Consider the following 25,965-nt stretch of genomic DNA (forward strand, 5'->3'; position numbering starts at 1 on the left):
AGTGATTTTGATTCACTGGTGAAGTTTTTAAATAGAGAATTCTTTGCTTGAAAGGTTTGATCTGATGAAGGAAGCTGAGTTATCCAAAAGTAGTAATCTTTATGAATGTTTAATTGTTTTAATTGTATGACAGCCATGGTGGTTGCACTGGTTGCTGCATTTGTTGGATACTTTTTACTACGGTGCTTTCCTTTGATGGCCAGCTTCTTCTTGTTTTTTTGTTTGTTTTATACGTATATACATACATATGTAGTTCATATGCCAAGGAAAGTTTCAGCAACTTTGCAGGCAAGTAATAAGCAGCTACCTACATGGATTCCAAAACAGACAGTGCCTAGTGAATGGGTCAAAAAGATGGTTACAATAGTGAAGCTAGGCAAAAACTGTATTTCTACAGATCCACAAGATCTGAATAAAGTTATGAAAAAGAAGTACAACTGTTTGTGTAGAAAAGGTGTCTGCATGCCTGGTTTAATGAGAATTCTAGATTTTTGGCAAATGAGTCATCATAGAGAAAGAACTAAATGCACATAGCTTGTTATACTGCAGCTCATTTTATCATTGACAACCACATTTAAAAAAAACATTTTTTCTAGCCATTTCAGCAAGAAACCACAGTGACAGGCTGTGGTTTATGCATTGCAGTTTAGTTTTGGGAGTATGTAGTAAAGGTGCAGAATGAGTTTGGCTCATAAGGTCATAGGCAGGGAGGTTCATGGGGAATTTAGCAACTAATGGTGAGAACGCTTCAAGCAGTAGAAGTTTTAAATGGCTGACGTCCAAACAACAGCTCACCTCTTTGTTTAATTGGTAGGCAGTTACTTTTGGTGATTGTTTGCCAGTGATGTTCTTTCTGTGAGAGGGTGATATATTTACTTATTTTGTTGGAAATTCATTATAGTAGTGTTATTTCTGTTACAAGTTACAGCTGTTAAGATGAAGCCATATTTTACCTATGTAAATAGAATCCCTTTACTAGTAGCAGCTCTTACTGCAAAGGAAAGGATTTTTTTTTTTGCTTCCAGAAGACAAAATGGTTTAGTTTGGATCTTGTTTAATGAAGACATAGTTTGACATTTAATGGAGATAGCTGTTATTACTGTTTAGGTTGTTATTTGTAGTGAACTTTGGAATTTAAGAGGTTTTGTTTCATATCACATTGTTTACTTTTTCTTTAGATGAATTGAAGAGCAGCTTTGTATGGTTAAGCTAAAGGATGAGTGAATTGAAGTCTGTTTGCAGTTGGTATTGTACAGATGAGTATTAAAGACTTGCTCTACATATTACCATGTTATCCCTGTATGAGTGGAAGGTAACTTAGGTCATTGAGGAGTTTGTTAATAAAAGCTGAGAATAATGGGAACATGTATAGAATCGTGTGGAACGTGTATAGAACCATATGGAACCATACAGAACACTTTTAAGTGCATGGACACCTGAGATAATAGAAGAGACAATCTTAATTCTAAAGAATCACTTAGGAAGGCAGTCTAAACCAAGAGGGTGTATACCTTACCTATTTCAGTCATGTCAGATATTGAGTTTACAGCTATCACTGTTCAAAGGCAGGCCTTTCCAGAAAAAGCTAGATGGGGTATTGGTTTCACTTGATACAAGCTATGTAGACGCAGGCGCCATTATATAGATATGTCAAAATCTATGAACATTACCTATAAATTCACATTAGAGTGTAGCAGCTTGAGATGTACTGCCCTGGATTATATGAAGAGATATGGAGCTTATGGAGATTTCAAACTAAATGTCTTAGGCTGGTAAAAGCCTGGCACTGAGCAGCATATTACTATCACCAAGGATGCCACAATTTGAGCAAAAAATTATTGATTTCAACAACTGGCTGTCTTTCTGGTGTCATTCTAAGGGGATCCAATATCTGTCATCTTGGGAGGATGTGGTCAGCAGACCATGTTGCTCTGCACCTTTCCTGTCTAGGCTTTCAAATATAGGTTAAGGCTTTACTACCCCCTTAGTGCCTTTTTTAGGCAATACCAAATTGACAAACCTATGAACATAGCAAAATCAATTCAACAGAACGTCAAGGTGTTACTGCTCAATGCCAGGAGCCTAAATAAAAAAATACACTCCATCCAAGCCTTTTCAAACCTGAGAATATAGACACCTGTGCAGGTATAGAGACATAATTTAAAGTGGCAGAGAGTACCCTGGCAGTGCTAGGTTTCAGTGCCTTCCACACTTTTAGACCAGTAGCTACACAGACAAGGGCTTAAGGAGGAGGAGGTGTCATAATATATACCTCAATAACAGGCATACTTCTAGGGTGGTGAAACAGGATAGATGACATGCTGGGGTTCCTGCATGTGCAGATCACCATAGACAAAATCTTGTACCATATCCTAGTTGGCTATAAGTCACCGTCTTTGTACCAAAAAGCACACACTGCATACTTGGACATACTGGAGACAATTGCCATCCATTAACACCCTACTCATGGGTGACTGTAATTACTACTGTATAGACTGGGACTCCCACACAGCTTCAAATCTACAGGCACAGAGATTCATAGACTTTGTATTTACAAGCATCCTTGACCAAATAGTGAATATGCCCACTGTTGGCTCCAATGTACTAGACCTTGGATCCCAGGAACTATCGCCCCATCAATCTGATGAGCCTGATCTGCAAGGCCATGGAACATATTATCATGGAACTTATAAACAAAGACATTGGCAACCTTCAAACACTGGAACCCACCCAGTTTGGGTTAGTGAAGGACCGATCTTGTCTCTTGAACCTGATTGACTTCTTCGAATCAGTCTCCAGAGCCGTGGATGAGGGTAAGGCAGTCCACACAGCCTATCTGGACCTTGCCAAGGCCTTTGACACCACCCCCCCACTTTGGAATCATAGATAAACTTACTAAGCTGGGCATTAATCCTTACGTCACTCGATGGCTTGCCAACTAACTTACTGACAGAACCTACACTATAAAAGTAGATGACTCCAAATCCAGCTACAGACAACTGACAAGTGGAGTACCTCAGGGTTCAGTCCTGGGACCGCTCTTGTTTGGCATCTGCTTCTCTGAAGTACAGGCCAATACTAAGGGACTCTGGCTAACAAAGTTCGCAGATGACTGCAAACTGGGAGCCATTATTGAATCCCCAAATGATGTGGATACTACAGAAACAGATGCTTGGTTCCAGAGCTATGGGCTCAAGCTCAATGCCAAAAAATGAATAGTTATCCCCTTTGGGAAAAAACATGTACCCATGAATTACCACATAGGTGGCAGTACACTAAACACCGAAAGTGTGATAAGAGACTTAGGGACACAGGTGGACAGTGGTCTCACCTTCAATAACCACATTGCCACAACAGTCAGGAAATCCTTCTATGAGGCACACCTCATCACTAAGGGCTTTTCATCCAGAAAAAAGGAGGTCATAATGTACTCATCCCTCATTAGACCCATTATAGAATACAATGCCCCATTTGGTATGTACCTCTCAAGACATCTGCAACAACTGGAAAGGCCGCAGAAATACCTCACTAAAAGAATCACAGGACTAAAGCAGATGCCCTATGCTGACCGCCGTAAAAAACTCCAGCTATACTCTGTCACATATCATCTACTCAAAGGCGATCTCTGCTTAACATACAAGGCCATGTCAAACCCAGAGCTGTTGGACATGCTACACTTAAAGAAATCCCAATCCCTCAGAGCCACACACTCCAGGGATCTAAACCTTGTCATCACAATAAACAAAACATGCTGGGGGGATAGGTTCCTGACCCAGAGACTCCCCAGACCCTGGAATAGACTGCCCATACATGTCAAGCAGAGCGCCTCCTTGGCCCTCTTCAAAAGGAACCTTGACAATTGGATGGGAGAAAGGAAATTCATCCCAAGGATCACGTCAGTCACCCTGCTAGACAGGGATCCAGGGAAGTAAATATTGTGGGAAGAAGTAGCCAGGGAATTGTTATGACTAGGCTTGTATAGGCCCTAGGGCCGATAACCTAGTACCAACCTATGAACCTCATGCTCACAAATATGGGAGAATGCTGCACCCCCCCCCCCACGTCTTGTCCTCCCTAGTACAGTCTGACCATAAAGCTGTCTCCTTCAAAATCAACTCTGTAATCTCATTAAAACCAGTAACAAGAACTATTCCAAGGTAAACGACCTGATATTAAGCAATGTTTTTTCAAAATTCAATGCCCCTCTAAACCCCAAGAACATACCAGCCTATACCGAATTGCTCTCAGAAAGTCTATATAACCATGTCAATAGCTGCACAGTCACTTCTGTGCCTACCAGAAGTAAGCCCGGAACTAGCTCTAGAAACAAACTGCCCTGGTGGTATCCCAAATTAAACAGGATATACAACAAAAGGAAAAAAATATGGCAAAAATCAGGATGGGTTATCCAATAAAGATAAAAACTCTCTCATCAAAGTAATTAGACAACTAAGAGGGCTAATTAGGTCAAGCAAAGCCAACTTTGAGGTTAAGATATCCTCCCAAATGAAAGATAACCATAAGACCTTCTACTGCTAGCACAAAGCAATGTGCTGAACTGGTGGTTAATGGTACCACATTCACTGAGCCTGGTAATATAGCGAACATGCTAGCAGACAAATTCAGTTCAAAATTTACTTCCCCCAAAGTTCTTCAAAGATAACCCCTCCAACTATAACTAAGGAGTCCAAACTGGCTGCACTCACTAAAGCCAAGAACATGGCCTCAGTGGGTCTCAGTGCCATCCCAGGATGCCCCCTGAATAGTCTAAAATATGATTTATCAGGAGCACTGGAGTTATTATTTAACTGTATTCTTAAAATAGGTTTTATGCCACATGAATGGAGGACTGCAACAGTCATCCCCCTTCATAAGGGAGGACCTTCAACAGATCCTGGAAATTACAGATCCATTAGTCTGACTAGTCTTATTTGCAAAGCCATGGAAAGAATTATCATGGAAATTATCGACAAGAACATAGAAGATCTCTAGACACTGGATCCATCACAGTTTGGCTTTGTTAAAGGAAGATCATGCTTACTGAATCTGGATGGACTTCTTCAAAAAAGTCACTAAGGATTAGGGGAAAATGGTGCATATTCATACATAGAACTGGTTAAAGCATTTAATAAAATACCTTGCTTGGGCAGTGTCAACAAATGTATAGAACTGGGTATAGACCCCTAGCTGGATAGCTAGCTTGCTGGCTCACTGATAGGACTCCAGAGGTTAGGATTGTTGAGACCACCTCCACACAGAGGCTCTGTGCTAGGCCCACTCAGTTTGCAGATTATTCTAAACTGGGAGCAGTCATTGAATTCCCTCAAGCTGAGAACACCCTTCAGGAAGGTCTAATACAGACAGATGCTTGGTACCAGAGCCAGGCCTTAAAACTCAGTACCAAGAAATGCATTATAGTGCCTTTTGGGAAGTCTGCAACCCTGGGTAACTATGTCATCTATAAACAGCCTTAAACATTGAATCAGTAGTTAGGGATCTGGTAACTCATGTAGATAGTAACCTTGTCTTTAACCACTTCAACCAACATGTGTCCAAGATAGTAAGAAAATCCTTCTGTGTTGCTCAACTCATAAGCAAGGGCATGGCAACTAGGTCCAGAGTGGTCATCATGCCAATTTACTCTGTCCTCAACAGGCCCATCATAGAGTAAAATGCCTCATTTGGTATGTACCTGGCCAGGCACATGCAGTAAATGGAATGTCCACAAAGGTTTCTTATAAAAAGAATACAGGGAGTAAACACAATGTCCTACACGGATTGCCTCAAAGCTCTGTCACTTTACCAAGTATCATACATACATCTGAGAAGTGATCTTTGCCTGGCATACAGGGCATCCCTGGACCCTGTTTTGATGAGTCTTTTGCACATCTGCAAAACAAATAGCATCAGAACTGCAAGATTAAAAAAACTAAATTTTCCTCAAAACATAAATAGGACATATTCGACTGAGAGATATGTTTCACAAGTGACTTCCCATTTTCTAGAACAAGCTTCCAATCTATATGAAGCAGAGTTCCTCCTTACCTCTGTTTAAGCACAACTTGAACCAATGGATGGGTAGTAGGAAATTCACCCCTGGTCTAACTCCTATGTCTCTAATGAACAGAAGCAGTTAGTAAATCATCCCTATAAATCAAGTATAAATCAGATTTGTAGGTCACATTTAGGTTGCACAACTAAGCTTTTAAGGGCCATTGTGGTCAAGGGGGAGTCCAGACATAGATCTTTTTGCCTCAGCCTAGAACTATCAGTTGGACAAATTCTGCACAAGAATTCATCACAAAAAAGCCTGGAAAGTGGATGCTCTCTCATTCAGCTGGAAAAACCAGTCTATGCTTTCCCCCCTCTGCCTCTGCTCTGCAAAGTTTTACTAAAAGTCAAACAGGACAAACCAAAAATGATTTTGATTGCTCCAGACTGGCCTCGCCAACACTGGTACCCTCTCCTGTGCAATGTTTCACACCTTCCACTGTGACACCTGCCTCAGACACCTTACTTACTGTCTCAGCAGAACAACCAAATTCTGTACATTCAGCTCCAAACTTTGAATCTTGCAGCGTGGCTAATCACCTAAATTCACCCTTAGCATCCCTCAGCAAACCTAATAAGCTTAGCTGCAAAATAAACTGCGAACAGTTCATGGTTTATTTTGCAGCTAAGCTTATTAGTTCACAGCAAACTAAATCTAGACTTGCACTGTAGCTTTTTAGCAGAACTGGCCTCAAGTATAGCAGTGGTCCCCAACCACTGGGCTACGGACCAGTACCGGGCCGTGGAGCACTTGGAACTGGGCCATCAGATAAGTGAATGCCTGTATGAGTGTGTGTGTGTCTGTTGGCGTGTGTGAGTGAATGTGTGCATGAAAGCAAGAGTGTGTATGTGAGAGATCAGGAGATTGAGAGCGATGTGTGATTGAATGCAGGTATGAATGAGGAAGTGAGTGTCTGTGTGTGTGTGTGTGTGTGTGTGTGTGTGTGTGTGTGTGTGTGTGTGTGTGTGTCTGTGTGTGTGTCTGTGTGTGTGTCTGTGTGTGTTTGTGTGTGTGTCTGTGTGTGTGTGTGTGTGTGTGTGTGTGTGTGTGTGTGTGTGTGTGTGTGTGTGTGTGTGTGAGATCGGAAGAGTGAGAGGGATGTATGAATGAATGCAGGTATGAAAGAGGAAGTGACTGTGTGTATATGTGTGAGATTGGAAGAGTGAGAGGGATGTATGAATGAATGCGTAAGTGGGTGTATGGCATGTGGGTGTGAGATCGGGAGAGCGATGTATGAATGAATGCGTAAGTGGGTGTGTGGCATGTGGGTGTGGCTGACAGTGAGAGCGATGTGTGAGTAAATGCAGGTATGAATGAGGAAGTGACTGTGTGTGTGTGTGTGTGTGTGTGTGTGTGTGTGTGTGTGTGTGTGTATGTGAGATTGGGAGAGTAACAGTGATGTGTGAGTGAATGCAGGTATAAATGAGAGAGTGACTTTGGCTGTGTGAGAGATCGGAAAAGAGTGAAAGCAATGTGTGTGTGTGTGTGTGTGTGTGTGTGTGTGTGTGTGTGTGTGTGTGTGTGTGTGTGTGTGTCACGGGGGGAAGAGAGTGAAGAGTGAGAGTGATCCCTGGCAGCAGCAACAATGAGGTCTGTGTAAGTCTGGACCATACTACTGGACACATACCTCTCACCCTCTTAGATCAAGAAATCTGGACAAAGCCAAAAATAGCGGGGGTACAAAGGCACAAAATAGGGACAGTTTTAAGTACTGCTCTCACAAACTTAGAAAGTTGATAGAAATGTAGGTTTTGCATTAGCATGAATTTTCTGAAGGGCATGAAATATGAAACTCAACTGTCTGTCATTATTTTCTGACTTCAGCCTCAGTGTTCTGTCAGTGATTTGCCAGAAAACAATTTTATAAGAAAAAGACCAAAAATATGAGGCAAAAATCTGGACATTCTGCAAAAATCTATACAGTTGAGAGGTATGCTGGACAGAGACAAATAATAGGGATTGCTTTTAAATATATAAACGTAAAGCTAATAAGGTTGCCATTAGGTTTGCTTACCTCTCAACCATAGTAGATTAGTATTATGCTGTTAAGCAGAATGTACATTTCTTTTTGGTAATTGTCTTTTTATTATACTTTTGAGCTTTTCTCCCCAGGTCTCCTAGTCCAGTCTGGCAGCCTCGTTAAATGTCAAATAAGTAAATAAATAAATGAAATATGCACTTTATGCGTGCCATGGGGGGGGGGGCACCTTGGGAAAACCTGGATTCAGCAAAGGAGCAGAGAATCGAAAAAGTTTGGGAATCACTGATTTAGTTCATTTCTTAATACCCAAGGAACAGAATACAGATACTGAGAAAGTAAGTCAGTACTGCAAATTCCATAACTTCAGGAAAAAAAAAAAAAGTTCTCAAGAGATTTCTTGTAATATTACAGTGTCATTCAAAGGTTTTTCCTGAATTGCTGGCTGTGGGTTTGCTGTTAGGTAAATTTATTGGACCATGTTGTAGAACTGTAGAGTATTAAACAAAGAAACAATATTTGAAATGTTTAAACAGTTAGTAATATGAAATGTCCAGGTGGAAGTTGAAGCAACACTGCAAGTAGCTGCATTTCAGCATGAAAATGCCATATATTCTTGTGTATAACTCAAAAAATTTATAAAGAGCAGCTGTCCTTAAAAAGGGTGGTTTGGTTATGCATGAGTAATACTGTATATAGTATTACTGCATCAAGAGAGTTACCAAAACAAGCACTATTAAGTGATGCCTTACTCTCTCTTCACTTAGATGAAACATGCAGAGTGCACTCCTGTCATGTACCATGTTGCACTGTAGAAAAAATAAACATCTGATTTCAAGTGGGGCATTGCCTCAGCTAACTACTTAGGAAAGCCTAATTTATAGAATAACTTAAAATTACACCCAGAAGATTCTATCAAATAGTTAATTTTCATCAAGACTTATTGTTAAATTAGGAGCGTTTTTATTTCTGGCAGTTTCAGGAATTACCAAAACATGGCACACATGAGCCATGGATTAGCATCTAACCATAAAATCCATTTGATGCCAGTCAGTCAGATTCTAGAACTGTCTTTATGCCCAGACCCAAATACTACTATATGGCTTGTAATCTATATTTAGCAGGCATATATAATTACTGCAGCCCACTGAGTTTTTTTCTGAAGTTTTCATAGCACTGTGACCAATGAAAATTTAAAAGAAATAGGAGGCTTGTAGTTAAGAGTCTACATGATGAAAGCCCATGCTTCATCAGTCTCCTCTTGGTGACAATGTTAAGTTTCTTAAATCAATTCACCGGCAAAACATCTGTTTTCACAGATTTTCTGGTCTTAATTTTTTTTTCAATGCTGATTTTAGTGCTGTATACTAAATCATTTTCCAAGGCCTTCTGTTTGACACTTGATAAGTGAAATAAAGGATAGTACCCACAAAAAACTCAGGGTTCTACCATCAGCATGAAACTTTAGACAGTTAAATGGGTTGTGGAAAATATACTAACTTCTACCAAATGAAAAATGAACACCAGAATTGCTGTTTGTCATAAATTGAACCCCAGCACTCCTGACAAGCTACCACATTATTGCTTGTGGAGTTGCATGGTAAAACCTAAGGTTCAGGTAAACAAACATTTCAGTGACCTTGATGTCAAAATCTATCAAGTTCGCTTGCAGAGCCAGAATGAACTCTCTGGATGGCTTAAATGTGAGGAATGTATTTAAACCACACAAGGCCAAAAACCTGAGATCATTTTTACCCTTCAGATCCAAAGTTGTAATAAATATAAGAAATCAGTCAATATTTATAACATGTTCTCTGATTAAGTATGAACACAAGGGTGATAGTAAATGTTTCATTCTTGCTCAACCCCATGCAAGTGAGACTATGTGCATGGACTGTACCAAATGTATTGTAAAACACCAAAAAGAGTCCAGGACCATTCAGGAGGTAGATGGAGTCAAAATTTTATGTGACTAAAACAATAAAAACAGCAAAACCTAAAGCCTTCATCAGTGCATTAAATAATTGAATCCATTACACATTTAAATAGTGTTTAATTAAACCATGCTAGGAGCTGATTGGGTTTATGCCAGAATTAGCTTAATTCATTAAGGCCAGGTTTAAATAAAGCCCCTAGCCTGATAATCCAACCAGATTCCTTCTTATTTAATATAGAATGCCAACCTGCTTTATTGGATTTATATCCTTGAATTTTATCAATGATTGTGAATTGAAATTTAGCAGTGACATGGGTCATTGTATGTTTATAAAGAGCATTAGAAATCCTTTTAGTTCTGATATCACTGAGATGTTCACTAATCCTGTATTTTAATGGCCTAGATGTTTGCCCTACATAGAAAGCTGGGCAAAAACAGGTGGTCAAATAAATGACCCAGTCACTGCTGCAGTTACCAAAGCATCTGATTTCAAAAATGTGTGGTTTGTTGCTGCTAGTAAATTCTTTAGTTTTACATATATATGTACAAAAACTACAGTGACCACAAGGGTTACTGTGGTTACTGCCCACTAACCTATCTCCAAATAAGGTGACCTGTTGTGTGGTAGTGGGTGAAGAGTGTTTATAGTGGGTTAGATGGGAGATGATAGTATGGCCTCTTCTGTATGAAAAAAGACACTGTGGGGAGAGTATTCCAGCTAGTTTCTCATTTGCCAGCAAAATGTCCCAGTGATTATTCACAATATTTCTAAAGGCATCTGTGTTTTTTCCAAATGTTGTAACTAAGCGAATAGGTTGGGGAGACTGTGTGTCTTTACCTTTGGGTCCCTATAATATACTATACTATATATAGTCTACTATAATCCTATTCAGATGTTCAAACAACTTGATATACATATTTCTGGACTTAATTTTAAACATTTATGGGGAAATTGCTGTTTTCTGTCTACAATATTTGGTTTTGACTCATACGCCGAACAAGATAACAGTGTTTTCTATCCGCCATATAAGTCGCATTTGCAACACTCATCATCCACAAGAAGTTATTTTTTTCAAAGGGCCTGTTAAATGCTCTATGACTATACATCAAGGGCATGGATACTTGGGACTTCACTGTAATCCGAATTGGATTCTAACATGCTAATCATCTAGGAAGATAACCAATTTCTTTGATGAACTAAGGGCTTGATGAAAAAGCTTTCATGTAAATGTTGAATATACAGAAGCAGAGGCTACGATTCTAAGTGGCAGTTTAGTGGTTTGTGTGGTTACTTCTAGGTGAAGGCAACCTAAAATCATTAGCTTTTGGCATATAATTGTGCAACTGGCTGGAGCTCCTAGTTTGGAAACATTTCATGCATCATTTATACGGGCTCATGAATATAAAACGTGTTTTATACCAGTGACTTTTTGTCTTGTGTAGGGAGACATCAGTAGATTATTGCATTGTGGATCGCCCTCTTGAACACGCTAATTTGGGGAAGATTGTTGGTGCATTTATGACTGTATTATATGAACGGTTACCATTTGGTGAGCCGCTCTCAGGATGGACGCCATTTTGAAACAGTGATTCATAAATATAATGGTCCCAATGTGGGAATGAGACCCTTTTGTACTTAGAAATAATAAATAATGTGGTGACTGAATAATGCTATAATTATTCAATTGAGCATTACACTATTGTTCTAGAGTCTATTTTGGAGGTTGTACACAAGTTTAATTTTATTTCTATCACATCATTCTTTCAAATTGCAACAACTATTTGATCAATGCATATAATGTGTTATGATTAGGGGCTGAGTCCTATTTTGAGATACTACCTATACTTAATAATTAATATTCAAGCATATTAGTGAGGGTAGTTGGAACCTGTATTTAAGTATACATAAAGCCAAATATTTTTGGTTTATTGAAATTACCCAGTGTTGGGACATATAAACTGCAGCCGCTTTGGTATGGTTTGGTGCCTTTATCTTAAGATCACACTTTAACTTCTTGTAGTGAAGCTATATGCATATATCTTTATAAGTTAGGGGCAATTATACTGGGAAATGATTTGGATTACATGTTTTCAGTAACAAGAGCCTATTGTGAGTTTAAGCATGTCTTTTAGTTTTTGGCACATGGTATTCATAAATGGAATCAGGCAAGTGAGCTTATGAGCGTACGGTGAATTGAGACGAAAGTCAGTCACTCCATCTATACCATTTTTGTGCTGAATCTTTGGGATGTATATGCACAACAACATGCTTTACGAGTAAACAGAGGTGGTTTATGTGGCAGAGACGAAAGTCGGCCATTGATGAAATCAAACATTTATGTCTGATTTATTAAAACACTTCCAATCATTTTCCCTGTTTTTGCACTCTCTCCATTACTATTTTTGTAGGCATTATTGTCTTTATGGTATATTAGCTCTTCACCAATAGATGTTGAAGTTTGACGTAACATGTACTTATGCACATTATATATATATTTTTTTGGATCCTAGTCGGCTGCACTTTGTATTTAGCCCATTAATTGCTAGTGGGCCACCCAACTAGGGGGTTTCGGAATTTTTAGTTTTACTTCCAACATTGATTTGGTTACAACGCTGTTGGTCATCTTGGATTGGGAAACAGTGTGTATGTCATTGATTTTTTGACTTATAACAGCCTATTCTAACCAATTCTTATTGCATCTTAAGTTGAAGAAAGGATTCCTAGCCCTAAGCTATTTTATCCAGGCTACAGGGGCATTATTTTGGTTGGTTTACTCACATATATAGGATTAATCATGGATCTTACTAAATTATTAAAAGGTCTCTCAGCAGATCGTGACAGTTTGACAGCTTTTGGATTACAATCATCGGGTTCAGATAATATAATTTGGAATCTAAAGCTTTTCAAAGCATATAAAATAAAGGACATTACCCCAAGGGGATTACGGGTTCGCACCCAACCCCTAGTTAGTCAGACAGATGAAAACTATCCCAAGATTGGGCTCAGGCCCAACATAAAGCTTCTATGCTGCTTGTAGATGCTCTCATATCATATTATGAAAGAACCATAGATTTAAATATTGTAGAAGTAACCGACAATTGTGAGGGAGTCCGGATATATGAAGGAGAATCCTTCTTCAACAAGCATTTGAATACTTTGGCCACAGATCTTTCAACTCTTGAACAACAGTTGCTCAAGAGGAAAACCCAAAAATTTCACAGAGACATTTTAGATTATGACAAAGACAAACCATTTGGTTTAAATAAGAGTGTTAGATTTCAAGACTTGGGGAATAAACCAATCAATAGGAAAAAAATACCTAGATCTATACTTAGGAATAGGAGTCACACATATGGGGGTACATCAGAGGATGACTCATCATCAGACACGGACTTTGATCCTGTTTCCACCGAAGAATCTCCAGTAGCGAAGAGAAAATCCACCACTGACCCTTTAGGGGCAAGAAACATAGGGGGGTAGGAAGCATCGGAGAGGTACACAACATCCAACAACTTTTGGACAAAATTCTGATGCACTGAATACTAATAATATCCATAACATTTCTTCTAAACCTTTGTCAGATGTGGAAATAAAATTATTAAACAAAGGATTGAATTTTGTTCCATCTTTTTTTGTGGCTGAACATGCTCTTGTGAATGACATTCATGAATTCTGTAGAATTCTTAACCTGAAACTGTTTTTTTTCAGATTCCCCTACCTATTCGCTTAGTTACAACATTTGGAAAAAACACAGATGTCTTTAGAAATATTGTGAATAATCACTGGGACATTTTGCTGGCAAATGAGAAACTAGCTGGAATACTCTCCCCACAGTGTCTTTTTTCATACAGAAGAGGTCGTACTATCAACTCCCATCTAACCCACTATAAACACTCTTCACCCACTACCACACAACAGGTCACCTTATTTGGAGATAAGTTAGTCGGCAGTAACCCTTGTGGTCACTGTAGTTTTTGTACATATATATGTAAAACTAAAGAATTTACGAGCAGCAACACACTACACATTTTTGAAATCAGATGCTTTGGTAACTGCAGCAGTGACTGGGTCATTTATTTGGCCACCTGCTTTTGCTTGGCTGCAACGTTACAACTGCCTCATGTACAAAGACAACCCTTTCCTCCTACCACAAAACACTAACATATGCGAGAGATGCAATTATACAGTCAAACTGGAAGCTAAGCTGTCTCCACCCAAGACTGGAACAGACAGTCAAGAGGAGGAGGAGGTCAACACTTGCACCACAACTCCAGCTGCACACAGACCTACTAAAACAGCACTGGCAAAAAATACACATAAATACACAAAATCATACTCGGAGGCTCTAAATAAAAACCTGCAAAAGCATCAGAGACCTCCAAAGCAGACACCCAAACAACCTACACTTCCCGTCACAAACCAGACAACACATAAAACACAAAATCAGTGTGCCGCACAATCACAGCCCTTAAGGCGAAATAACATACCTAACACACTAGTAATAAGTGACTCTATAGTCAGGCACACTGATGTCCCACTTACTAGGCTGGACAAGCAGAAGGTTACTGTTAGCTGCCTGTTGGGAGCCAGAATCCGCCACATAACACAAGCACTCAGGTCACTCCAGAGCAAGTACAAATATGACTCTGTCATTGTTCATGTTAGTCTGAATGACCTGAGACGTACCTCCCTGGACTACATGAAAAGAGACACGGAAGAGCTCTCTGATCAATGATACCTCAGTATAAACAAAAAATTATCAATTTCAACAATTGGCTAAGCTTCTGGTGTCATTCAAAGGGGATCCAGTGTCTATCAGCCTGGGATGACATGCTCGATAAGCCACGTTGCTTCACAAGAGACAGCTTGTACCTGTCAATCCTAGGCTTTTGAATACTGGCCAAGGCTCTTTCGGCCCCCATAGTGCCTTTTTTAGGCAAGGCTCAAAAGTCAAACCCTCCTCCGTAAACAGCACAATTAACAAAAAACTGAGGGTTATACTACTAAATGCCAGGAGTGTAAATCTCAAAATGCACACGCTCAAAGCACTCCTCAATATGGAGAACGTCTACATCTGTGCAGTAACTGAAACCTGGTTCAAGTTTCCAGAGAGTACCCCAGCACTACCAGGCTACAACTCATACCACAAGTTTCAGCCACAGAACACGGACCGAAACAAAAAAAGAAGGGGGTGTATCCATATTGATCAAGGATACGTACACCTCCAGGTTAGTGGTGCAGCATTATACCTCTGAGATCATCCATGTGCAACTAACATCGGGCAAATCTGTAATGCAAATTGTGGCCTGCTACAGATCACCCTCCATTACCCAGGACCACCACTCCACCTTTCTGGAGACACTGGAAAACATGAAGGTTCTACCAAACACCGTGATATTGGGCGATTTTAATTACCCTACCATTCACTGGGAAAACTACCTGAGTACAAATTCCCAGGCCCAGCGCTTCCTGGAATTCATCAACTCAAATGCCCTGGATCAGCTGGTCAACTCCCCTACCAGAGGTGAAAACATGTTGGACCTGGTCATCACCAACATGGGCGGCAGGTGTTCCACACCAGAGGTCAACCTGTCACTGGTTAGATCAGACCATAAACTAATTACTCTGGATGTCCACTCCCCACCACCACCCCAACTAAGGAAACCACAGTAAAAAACTTTTCTAAAGCAAACTTCACCTTACTTAAAACAGAGGTGGTAAGTTTCACAGCCCCCACGCTAAAGGATAACGCTGCCCAAGATGCAGAAACCTTTACAAATGCACTCTATGAGCATCTACAAGGATGCATGGATCATGCCATCCCTAGCAAAACCAAGACTCACTCCTCTAAGAGAAGAAAACCATTTTGGTGGACCCCTACAATAAACAGGCTATACAATAGAAGGAGGAAACTAGTTCAGAAAAAAAGCAAATCCCAAGAAGGAAAGACATCCCTGATCAGTATCAGTAAGAAACTGAGGTCCCTCATGAAATCATCCAAGGCTAACTTCGAAAGAAAAATAGCCAAGGATTCAAAAGATAACCACAAAGCCTTCTTTAGCTATGTTAAGAATCTAAGTGGCAACTCGCAGATATGCACTGAACTAGTGCAAAATAACACAAAATATACTGAACCTACTGATATTGCCAACATCCTGGCAGATAGATTCAGTGCAAACTTCACCCGCTCTCACCTCCAAAAGGGCCCACAACAATACCGGAAAAGTGTAGTGTCCCAAAAATCACAGATGCACAGATGAAAACAGCCCTTTCAAAAGCCAAAAACACAGCATCAATGGGACCAGATGGTGTCCCAGGCTTCGTCTTGCATGAACTACAGAATGAACTAACCCCCCCCCACACACCTAAACACTCTGTTCAACCTCAGCCTCTCCACAGGCTACATGCCCAAAGAATGGCACACAGCAACAGTTATTCCTCTCCACAAAGGAGGGACCACAAATGACCCTGGTAACTATCGCCCCATAAGCCTGACTAGCCAGGTCTGCAAGGCTATGGAGTGCATCATCATGAAACTAATTAACAAAGACATTGGGAACCTCCAAACACTTGACCTGACCCAGTTCGGCTTTGTTAAGGGCAGATCATGCCTACTAAACCTGGTTGACTTCTTCGAGACAGTCACCAAGGCCATAGACGAGGGAAAGGTGGTTCACACAGCCTACCTTGACCTCGCCAAGGCTTTTGACACCATTCCCCACTCAGGTATTACAGAAAAACTCACCAGCCTGAACATAATGCGTCATGAGATGGGTTGCCAACTGGCTTACAGACATAACTCACATGGTAAAAATAGTGGGCTCCAGGTCCGACTCTAAACCAGTCACAAGTGGTGTCCTGCAAGGCTTGGTCCTGGGACCCCTACTGTTCGGCATATACTTCTCAGAAGTACAGGCAAACACAGGAGGACTATGGCTAACCAAGTTCCCCAATGACTGCAAACTGGGAGCCATAATTGAATCTCTGGCTGACACGGATATCCTCCAAAAGGGCCTTACTGAGACGGACACCTGGTGTCAAAGTCATGGCCTCATTCTAAATGCCAAAAAATGCATAGTCATCCCGTTTGGGAAAAACAAAACACCCACGATTTACCACATAGGTGGCAGCCCCCTTAATACAGAAGAGGTAATAAGAGATCTGGGGACCCAGGTAGATAGTAATCTCTCCTTTGACAACATATTGCCAAAGTAGTTAGGAAATCCTTCTATGTGGCCCATCTAATTACTAAAGGGTTTGTATCTAAAAATAAAGAGGTTATAGTGCCCCTCTACTCATCACTCATTAAACTCATCATAGAGTACAATGCCCCATTTGTTTGAAGATCTGAATAGGCTTATAGTAGACTATATATAGTATAGTTGATTATAGGGACCCAAAGGTAAAGACACACAGTCTCCCCAACCTATTCACTTAGTTACAACACTTGGAAAAAACACAGATGCCTTTAGAAATATTGTGAATAATCACTGGGACATTTTGCTGGCAAAAGAGAAACTAGCTGGAATACTCTCCCCACAGTGTCTTTTTTCATACAGAAGAGGTCGTACTATCAACTCCCATCTAACCCACTATAAACACTCTTCACCCACTACCACACAACAGGTCACCTTATTTGGAGATAAGTTAGTGGGCAGTAACCCTTGTGGTCACTGTAGTTTTAGTACATATATATGTAAAACTAAAGAATTTACTAACAGCAACAAACCACACATTTTTGAAATCAGATGCTTTGGTAACTGCAGCAGTGACTGGGTCATTTATTTGGCCACCTGTTTTTGCTCGGCTTTCTGTAGAGCAAACATCTAGGCCATTAAAATATAGGATTAGTGAACATCTCAGTGATATCAGAACTAAAAGGATTTCTAATGCTCTTTATAAACATACAATGACCCATGTCACTGCTAAATTTCAATTCATAATCATTGATAAAATTCAAGGACATAAATCCAATAAAGCAGGTTGGCATTCTATATTAAATAAGAAGGAATCTGGTTGGATTGTCAGGCTAGGGGCTTTGTTTAAACCTGGTCTTAATGAATTAAGCTAATTCTGGCATAAACCAATCAGCTCCTAGTATGGTTTAATTAAACATTATTTAAATGTGTAATGGATTTAAATTATTTAATGCACTGATGAAGGCTTTAAGTTTTGCCGAAACCGATATGTTGTTTTTGTTGTTTTAGTCGCATTAAATTTTGACTCTGTCTACCTCCTGAATGGTGTTGGACTCTTGATAGTAATAAGTGTTTGACAGAATTTTGATTGGTAAATTTCAAACTTTTGATTGACACATGCTAAAATTTTAACATTATTAAAAAGAAGATAAAAATGTAAAAAATCCCCCAGATATTTGCATTTGTTTAAAATAAAGATGGCCAATCAGTCCACCATTTGGCACTGGAATCATCTAGTGAAGAGAAACCCTAAGGAAGAATGTATAGAAGGAGGAAGGGCAAAGAAAACCTTTCAAACTGAAGCCCTGACTACTGCTGAAAACCTGTTTGTTGGTTGGCTATTTCTGGTAGAAAGTGGCCAATCAGGTAACAACTTTTTAGTTTAGTTGAATAGGTAAATGAATTAAGGTCTCAGACCAATCAGAGGTTATGTTGAGGTATATTTTTTAAATAATGAAGCCTGGAGTTTCCTTTTCACATTCAGATGACTGAAATTGGGATTGAAGCCCCAGAATAAGGAATGCTAACTTAGCCTCCAATGTACCCCCCAACTGAGCAATAATTCTAATTCATCTACTTATTAGTTAGGTATAAAAATATAGCACTTGACTGATCACATTCCAAAAGAACATGTTAAAGCTAGCAGTTTAAGAAACTAGATAGTGGAGTATAAGTTATTAGTAAAGGATAGAGATCCTAGCAGAGCATGAGTTAGAGAGTCTTGTCTTGTCAGATTGGGAATACCTATCAATGGTTGTACCTTAGCTAAATCTAACAGACACTGTGTGAGCAGTGAAGGAGCTGTTCTTTATGTTAAATATTTTTTTTTACTAAGGGCAATATAAAGCACCTAGTGACTGATTTTAAAATTATTAGTGTTTTACAGAACATGAGTTATATATCCATATGTATTTTCTACTATCCATCTAAAGCTACTCAGTTAGATATGAACTTACTGTTGGAACTTATTCTTCTCCATTATTAAGATGAGTGCCCAGTTTTCTGGATGACTTCAGTTTCCCTTTGACATAATCCTGAGGTTCTAGAAGTTTCAAGTCTTGATCTTGTCTAAAAGAACTCAAATCTTTAACAAATCATACAGTCTCCTATGAGTGGAGATAACATTCTTATTATACAATGACTGGCCATTAGTATTCCAAAACGTGCATGCTGATTTGCCGGCTCAACCAGAGTGCCCATTGTAAATCTGACAATATATCAACAGAAAAGGTCCGGTCGCCCAGACTTTTTTCCGTTGGTATATTGTCCAAGTTTTAATTTTCTCTATTAAAAAAAATAAATAAAGCTGTAGTTTGGACTCCGCACATACAAGAAAAAAAGCCTGAAGAAAATACAAGGAAAATCAGGTACATTATATAAAATTAAATACATGTACCTGATTTCCCTTGTATTTTCTTCAAGCTGTCTTTCTCGTATGTGCGGAGTTAGGACTGCAGCTCTCCTACCCCTAAATTTCCCCAAACTATTTTTTTTTATTAAAAAAAAAAAGAAAAGAAAGAAAAGCAGAGCAACAGAGATCTTCTTTTCTCCATTGCTTACTTTCTGAAGCACTGATATACTGGGTATGCATGGGGACACAAAGCCCATATGCATGCGCAATACATCAAAAAAGCAACAGGATCTCTCTGAGCCCCAGAAGGACAGCATGGAACCATTATACAAGGACATTTTTTAAGAAAAGTAACTATTTTTTTCATAAATAATGTCATTGTATAATAGCAATAACCCACGTCTGGGAGTGGGCAATGCTGGATTTACCAATGGTTGCCTTTGTTTGGTCACTCGGGCTTTGCCCACTTGACCAAACCACAACAACTGTGGGTAAATCCAGCATTACCCATACCCAGACATGGGTTATTGCTATAATATCTGTCTGGCAAAATGTTCTTCCTGAATTTATAGGCATGTGGAGATCACCACTGTTTAAGATTTCATATATCCCTTAATTAAATGTCAAATGCACATTTAGGAATACTGCTTAGGAAAAAAATAAGAATTATGTGACTATATCCAATACCATTCAAAAAAATGTATAAAAGGAAAACATACAATCAATTTAAGGTGAATTCTTAAATGAGATGATATAATCATTAATTTACTTTACAAAGGCCTCTGATTGCGGCCAACACACTTTGCTTCTCCAAGAATTGACTCATCTCAGATTTACTCCACCCCCATGCTTTACTACATACACAAATTATCTGAGAGAATGTTCATTCAAAGCCCAGGGTGGCAACTCTTTCTGTTACAGCAGGCTAACTTATGGGTTTCTCAGGGCTCTGGACTGGCCTTGCTAATTTTTATGCTTTCTATTAATATCTTTACCACAGTCCTTGCCAATATGCCTGCACTTCCCTATGCTGATGTGTTAATACTGCAGGCCCCTGACACTTCACCACAAGTCATCACTTCATCTTTAACTGTAAACCTCAGAACAATCAGCATTTAGTTTTCTTCAATGGGATCAACCTTGACATCAGTCTACGAAACTGTCTTGTCCCTGTCTCAGACCTCAAATACTTAATCCACATCTTCCCTTCTCTGTGGCTCTCTACACTGCCAAAAATGTAAATATTTTGGATTCTGGCTAAACCACCAGCTAATCTTTTAGAACCCATGTTGATGATTTAGCTAGTATGTCACAAAATTAAATGTCTTTAACATATGAAGCTAAAACCACCTTTAGAAAAAGAGCACTTTTCCCTGTCATGAAGTATGGCACTCCATAAGCCACTTCCTTTTCTTACACCAAATGCAACATATTTCCAGTCCTCATATATAAGCTTTGCAGATTTGTGGTACAGTCTCGTCACTCAGGACACAACTGTGTTATACCTGCTAAAGCTGAAGTCTTACCCACAGCACACACAGCACACAGAGTTCACATTGACTCTTTCTGCCTTCTCCACAAAGGTATTTAGTTTATTTATTTTATTTTACATTTGCTGACTGGGAATATGTCCGACTGAGCTAAAATAGCCCTTTTTCAGCGGAGGCCAATGGGGAAAAGCTCCAAAAACATTATCAATACAATACATAAAATTAACAGAAAAAATATTCCAAAAGGATGACAAACTCTCTCACTATTGGCTCCTTCCTTCATCCTGTCCATATCTACCTTCAGCTGTTTCGTCTTTCTAATCCTAAAATGTACACTGGAATGCCTCAACAAAGCATTCTTTTGGCAAACTCCCAAACTGTGGAACTCTATACCCTTGGCTATGTAGAGTTTACCTGCTTTTTCTAATTTTAAATACAGTCTGACTGCCCACCCATCTGCAGAGATGTATGTAGTATGGATCTCCTCCATTTAGTACCTTCAGCAAAGTGTACATTAATAACTGCTAGTGGCATATGGATTATTTTAACTAAGAATGTTTTATTTTTTCATTGTACATGGCTTCTCACAACTCATCCAAGGACCTACCAAAATGAACAAATCCTCCAACAAACATTCCACTTTAGATCGGATGTTAGCAAACAAGCCAGCCCTTTACCCCTACTCAGGTTGTCTCCCAGACTGCCTCAGTGATCACTATCCCACTTATTTGATCAGAAAAAAAACAAACCCAACCAAATAACCTATTCTACTACAAATAAGAAACAAAAAAGAACTTGACCCCAACAAACTTGTAGAAATGCTGAAACATTGCAATTGGACACCATTAAAACAGCTACAACTGCAAGAAGCCATTAATTACTTAAATACTACATTCCTCTCCATTCTAAACTCCCAAGTGCCCATTAGAAACATGTGTGTTAAATTTAACTATGCCCCATGGCTAAAAAAAAGAAACACTAAATCTTCTCAAACGTAGAGACAAGGCTTAGTCTCACTGGAAATCAAATAAATCCCAAGCCACGTGACAAGCTTATCAGGAACTTAGAAACAAAGCTAAGAAACAAATTAAAATAGATAAAGTTAAGTACTACACAGAAATACAATCCAGGCACCACAAAAATCCTGGTACACTATAAACAATATCCTTCTATCTGGGAAAACAGGAACACCCCCTAAAACCACTACCAACAACTCAGACAATATTGCTACTCAATTTAATAAATACTTTACAGAAACCAACCTAGAACTATCCAAAAATCAAACTCCCTCAACAACCAAATCCTCCATCCCCACAAATAATACCTCATCAATATTCTCTCTCCAACCAGTAGCAACTGACACTATCAAAAACTAGTGAAGAAATTAAAACCCACCAGACTGGCTGCAGATGGTCTACCTGCTGAATACTTGCAGTTAACAGCAGAAGGTATGGCATACCCTGTCTCTTTACTAATTAATAGATCCATAGCTGAACACCAGGTCCCTCCCATTTGGAAAACCTCATATCATTCCTTTACTCTTTCAAGAATTTTAGATAGTGGAGACAATATTGCAATTGGTCTGTAGTTATTTAGTTCAGTTGATGGGCCACCTTTATGTAGGTTACTTACTACCTACTCACTAACAATCTTCTAACTAATACACAGCATTGTTTCAGACCATACCATAGCACAATCACCACACTAATGTCTTTCACTAACACTGTCAACTTCCACAGGACTAATAATAGCTACGTCTCTTCTATCTCCCTAGACCTGTCAAAAGTCTTTGGCATGGTCTCTCATACTAACCTACTTAATACCCTCACTAAACTACAGTTCTCAAACCTCACACTTGCATGGTTCCAAGATTACCTTACAGGACAATAGCAAGCAGTCTCCTGGCAGCAAACTCTCTCGGAGTACCTCAGCATTCTATCTTAGACCCACTTCTATTCTCTATACTTACTAACAACCTCCATCTAGCAGCCACTCATGTCTCTCATCCAATATGCAGACAACTCCACAGTGATTTGTTCTGCACCCTCTCTGTTGGAGCTTTAGACTCAAACTCAAAAAGCCTTTCATGAAGTTGAGTCCTGGCTTACAAATGCTAACCTAATCTTAAACCCTAAAAATCCCAAACTAATAGTCTTCCTCCCTAATATAGCTGCTCTCCCCCCAACAGCTTCTTCATTACCTCAACTAACAATACCATCATCACACCATCACCACACACTAAACTTTTAGGAGTAGAAATAGGCTTCAAACTTAAATTTGATATTCACATTTCCCAGACAGTGAAAAAGGTACATAAAAACATGGTACTCTATATAGGAATAAACACTGCTTTACCAAAAATACCAAAATAACTATTGCCCAAACACACATAATCTCCACCTTATTGTATGCAGCCTCCATCCTCACTAATTTCAAGAAATCTGAATTACAACAACTTGAATCCTGCTACAATAAAATTGTAAGATATGCCACCAATTCACCAGCTAGAGCGCACCACTGCCTCGCACTGAAACAATTTAACTGGTTAGAGCTCCCACAACCATACAATATACAAAACTAACAATGGCCCACAAAATCTGGTCAGAGCCACATAAAATACCAGCATTAAAAACTCTTCTTCAACCCTATGTTACCAGCAGACCACTCCGTTCCTCAAACAAACAAAAATAAAAACCCACTTATCCAAAAAACGAGCAGAGGATTACCTATTTGCAAACCACATAGGTAAAATCTGGAATTAACTGCCTGTAAACATTACCTCTATACAAGTCTTACCACTATTTAAAACTAGCCTAAAAGTCACTCTGCCCCTGCTCCACCCATGGCTGATATATAGGAACCTACTCTTTACTGCTCCAGCCTAATGAAATACACAGAAACTATAATTATGTTTAACATCACAATGTGGCCTACCTCAAACAACATTCTTCCACTGCTGACTAAATTCAACAGAAATACACTATGATATCTTACATATACCACAATCTTATTCTCCTCCTGACTCTCTATACTCCACATCCCTGCATAAAATTCTTCTAATGTACTAATGGAATATATAAACTGCTAGTTGGCATAACACATTGTATAACATTGTATATACTACATTGTATAACACTGTATGTACTACATTGTATAACACTGTATATACTACATTGTATAACATTGTATATACTACTGTTACGTGTCTTGTATTGATTTGTATTTAATCACATTTTGGTTTTTGACCTTTGATGTCTTGTATTACTCCATTTATTACTATGTTTTCTTTATTCTTATTTGGTATGTCTATTTACTAACTGGAGCTTTTCTCCCTGGGCCTCTGCTGAAAAAGGACATGTGTCCAGTTGGACAATACAGGTAAACAAATGTAAAATAAATAAAATAAACAATAAATAAATAAGTAAATACATTTTGGGCACTGAACTACATATTTTCTTTCCAAATATTGATCTGTCTTCTGCATAGACTTTTTTAAAACCTCAGCGTTTTTTTCTGTTTTGTAATAATGCTGTAGCTTGTTCAGTTTATCTATCTTAAATCAAAATAAATAAACAACTTTGTGTCAAAAACAACTCTATTTATAATCACAACAAATAAGAATTATGATGGTTAATTTCATCACAATATCATGCATCAATTGTTGCAGCAGAAAAAGGATGTATAGAAATATGTTGTTGATTAAATTAAAGCAGTCGAGAAGTCTGTACCATAGTTCATAGTTTCATAGTTTAGTACTAGGCTAACTGCCCTTATGGTCCATTTCAAGCCTAGCCAATTACCCCATGTCAGAATCAAACCCTGCACCTTGTGTTTCTAAGGTAAGCACTTTAACCATTATGCCAACCTCCCTACCAGAGGGATTAAAGCAATTAAACAAAGCTCTGGAAGTTATTAGAGAAGAGAAAAAATGCCCCGTGGCAAATAATAAAAATTATATAAATTCTAGAGACAAGGCATGAAAACCGGAAGTTATCAAATCCAAGAATTAAAAAAAACTTTCAGCTACAGCTCATGAAATTCTCAGTGGATTTGTCAGCTTATTTAGATTTAGTGAAGCAGAAAATATGTTTAGACTTGATGACTAGCGTAATGTTTCTAAAACCCAACAATAGTATAGAAGGGATTCATCACCATAGCCATAGAATTGATGCAAAATGTAATTTTATACAGATGTTCTGATGAACAATATCAGCAGGAATCTAGCTTTTTTGTTGAAGATGATCTTCACTGTTTATTTAACAAATCACTATTATTAGGTGAGGTCCAAAAACACTAAAGGCTGCATCTTATACCTGTTTATAAAAGCAGAAGTAATTTGAAGAATGAATAATTGGAAGATGGATATTCTGGACATTCTGCAAGATAATATTTAGAAACGGAATATATTTTAGCAATGAATCATATTCAGGCAGTGGTAATGTAGAGTTTACTCACAGCTGCTGTGGTTTGATAAACAGGACAAAGTCTAAGTGACCAAACAAATCCAGCTGTGGTTAAACCTACATTGTTCACATATAAATGAGATTTATTGCTATTATACAATGACATTACCACAGACAGAGACATCATCATTCTCTTTCGGCTTTTCCCGTTAGGGGTCGCCACAGCGGATCATCTCTTTCCATTTCTTCCTATCCTCTGCATCTTGCTCTGTCACACCAACCGCCTGCATGTCCTCTCTCACCACGTCCATAAACCTTATCTTAGGCCTTCCTCTATTCCTCTTACCTGGCAGCTCCATCCTTAGCATCTTTTTCCCAATATACCCATCATCCCTCCTCAGCACATGTCCAGACCAACGCAATCTCGTCTCTCTTGCTTTGTCTCCAAACTGTCCAACATGAGCTGACCCTCTAATATACCGATTCCTAATCCTATCCATCCTAGTCACACCGATTGCAAATCTTAACATCTTTAACTCTGCCACATCCAGCTCTG

The 25,965-nt window shown here is 39.0% G+C and overlaps 1 protein-coding gene across 3 annotated transcripts in view; it reads left to right on the plus strand.

Annotated features, from left to right (window-relative positions):
* ROBO3 (roundabout guidance receptor 3) overlaps positions 1-25,965 on the plus strand; it is a 2,447,731-nt gene that overhangs the window by 864,365 nt on the left and 1,557,401 nt on the right. The window lies entirely within an intron of this gene.

The sequence above is a fragment of the Protopterus annectens genome, chromosome 8.part0, assembly GCF_019279795.1.
Source record: "Protopterus annectens isolate FY-2018-M chromosome 8.part0, PAN1.0, whole genome shotgun sequence".
Classification (NCBI taxonomy): Eukaryota; Metazoa; Chordata; order Ceratodontiformes; family Protopteridae; genus Protopterus; species Protopterus annectens.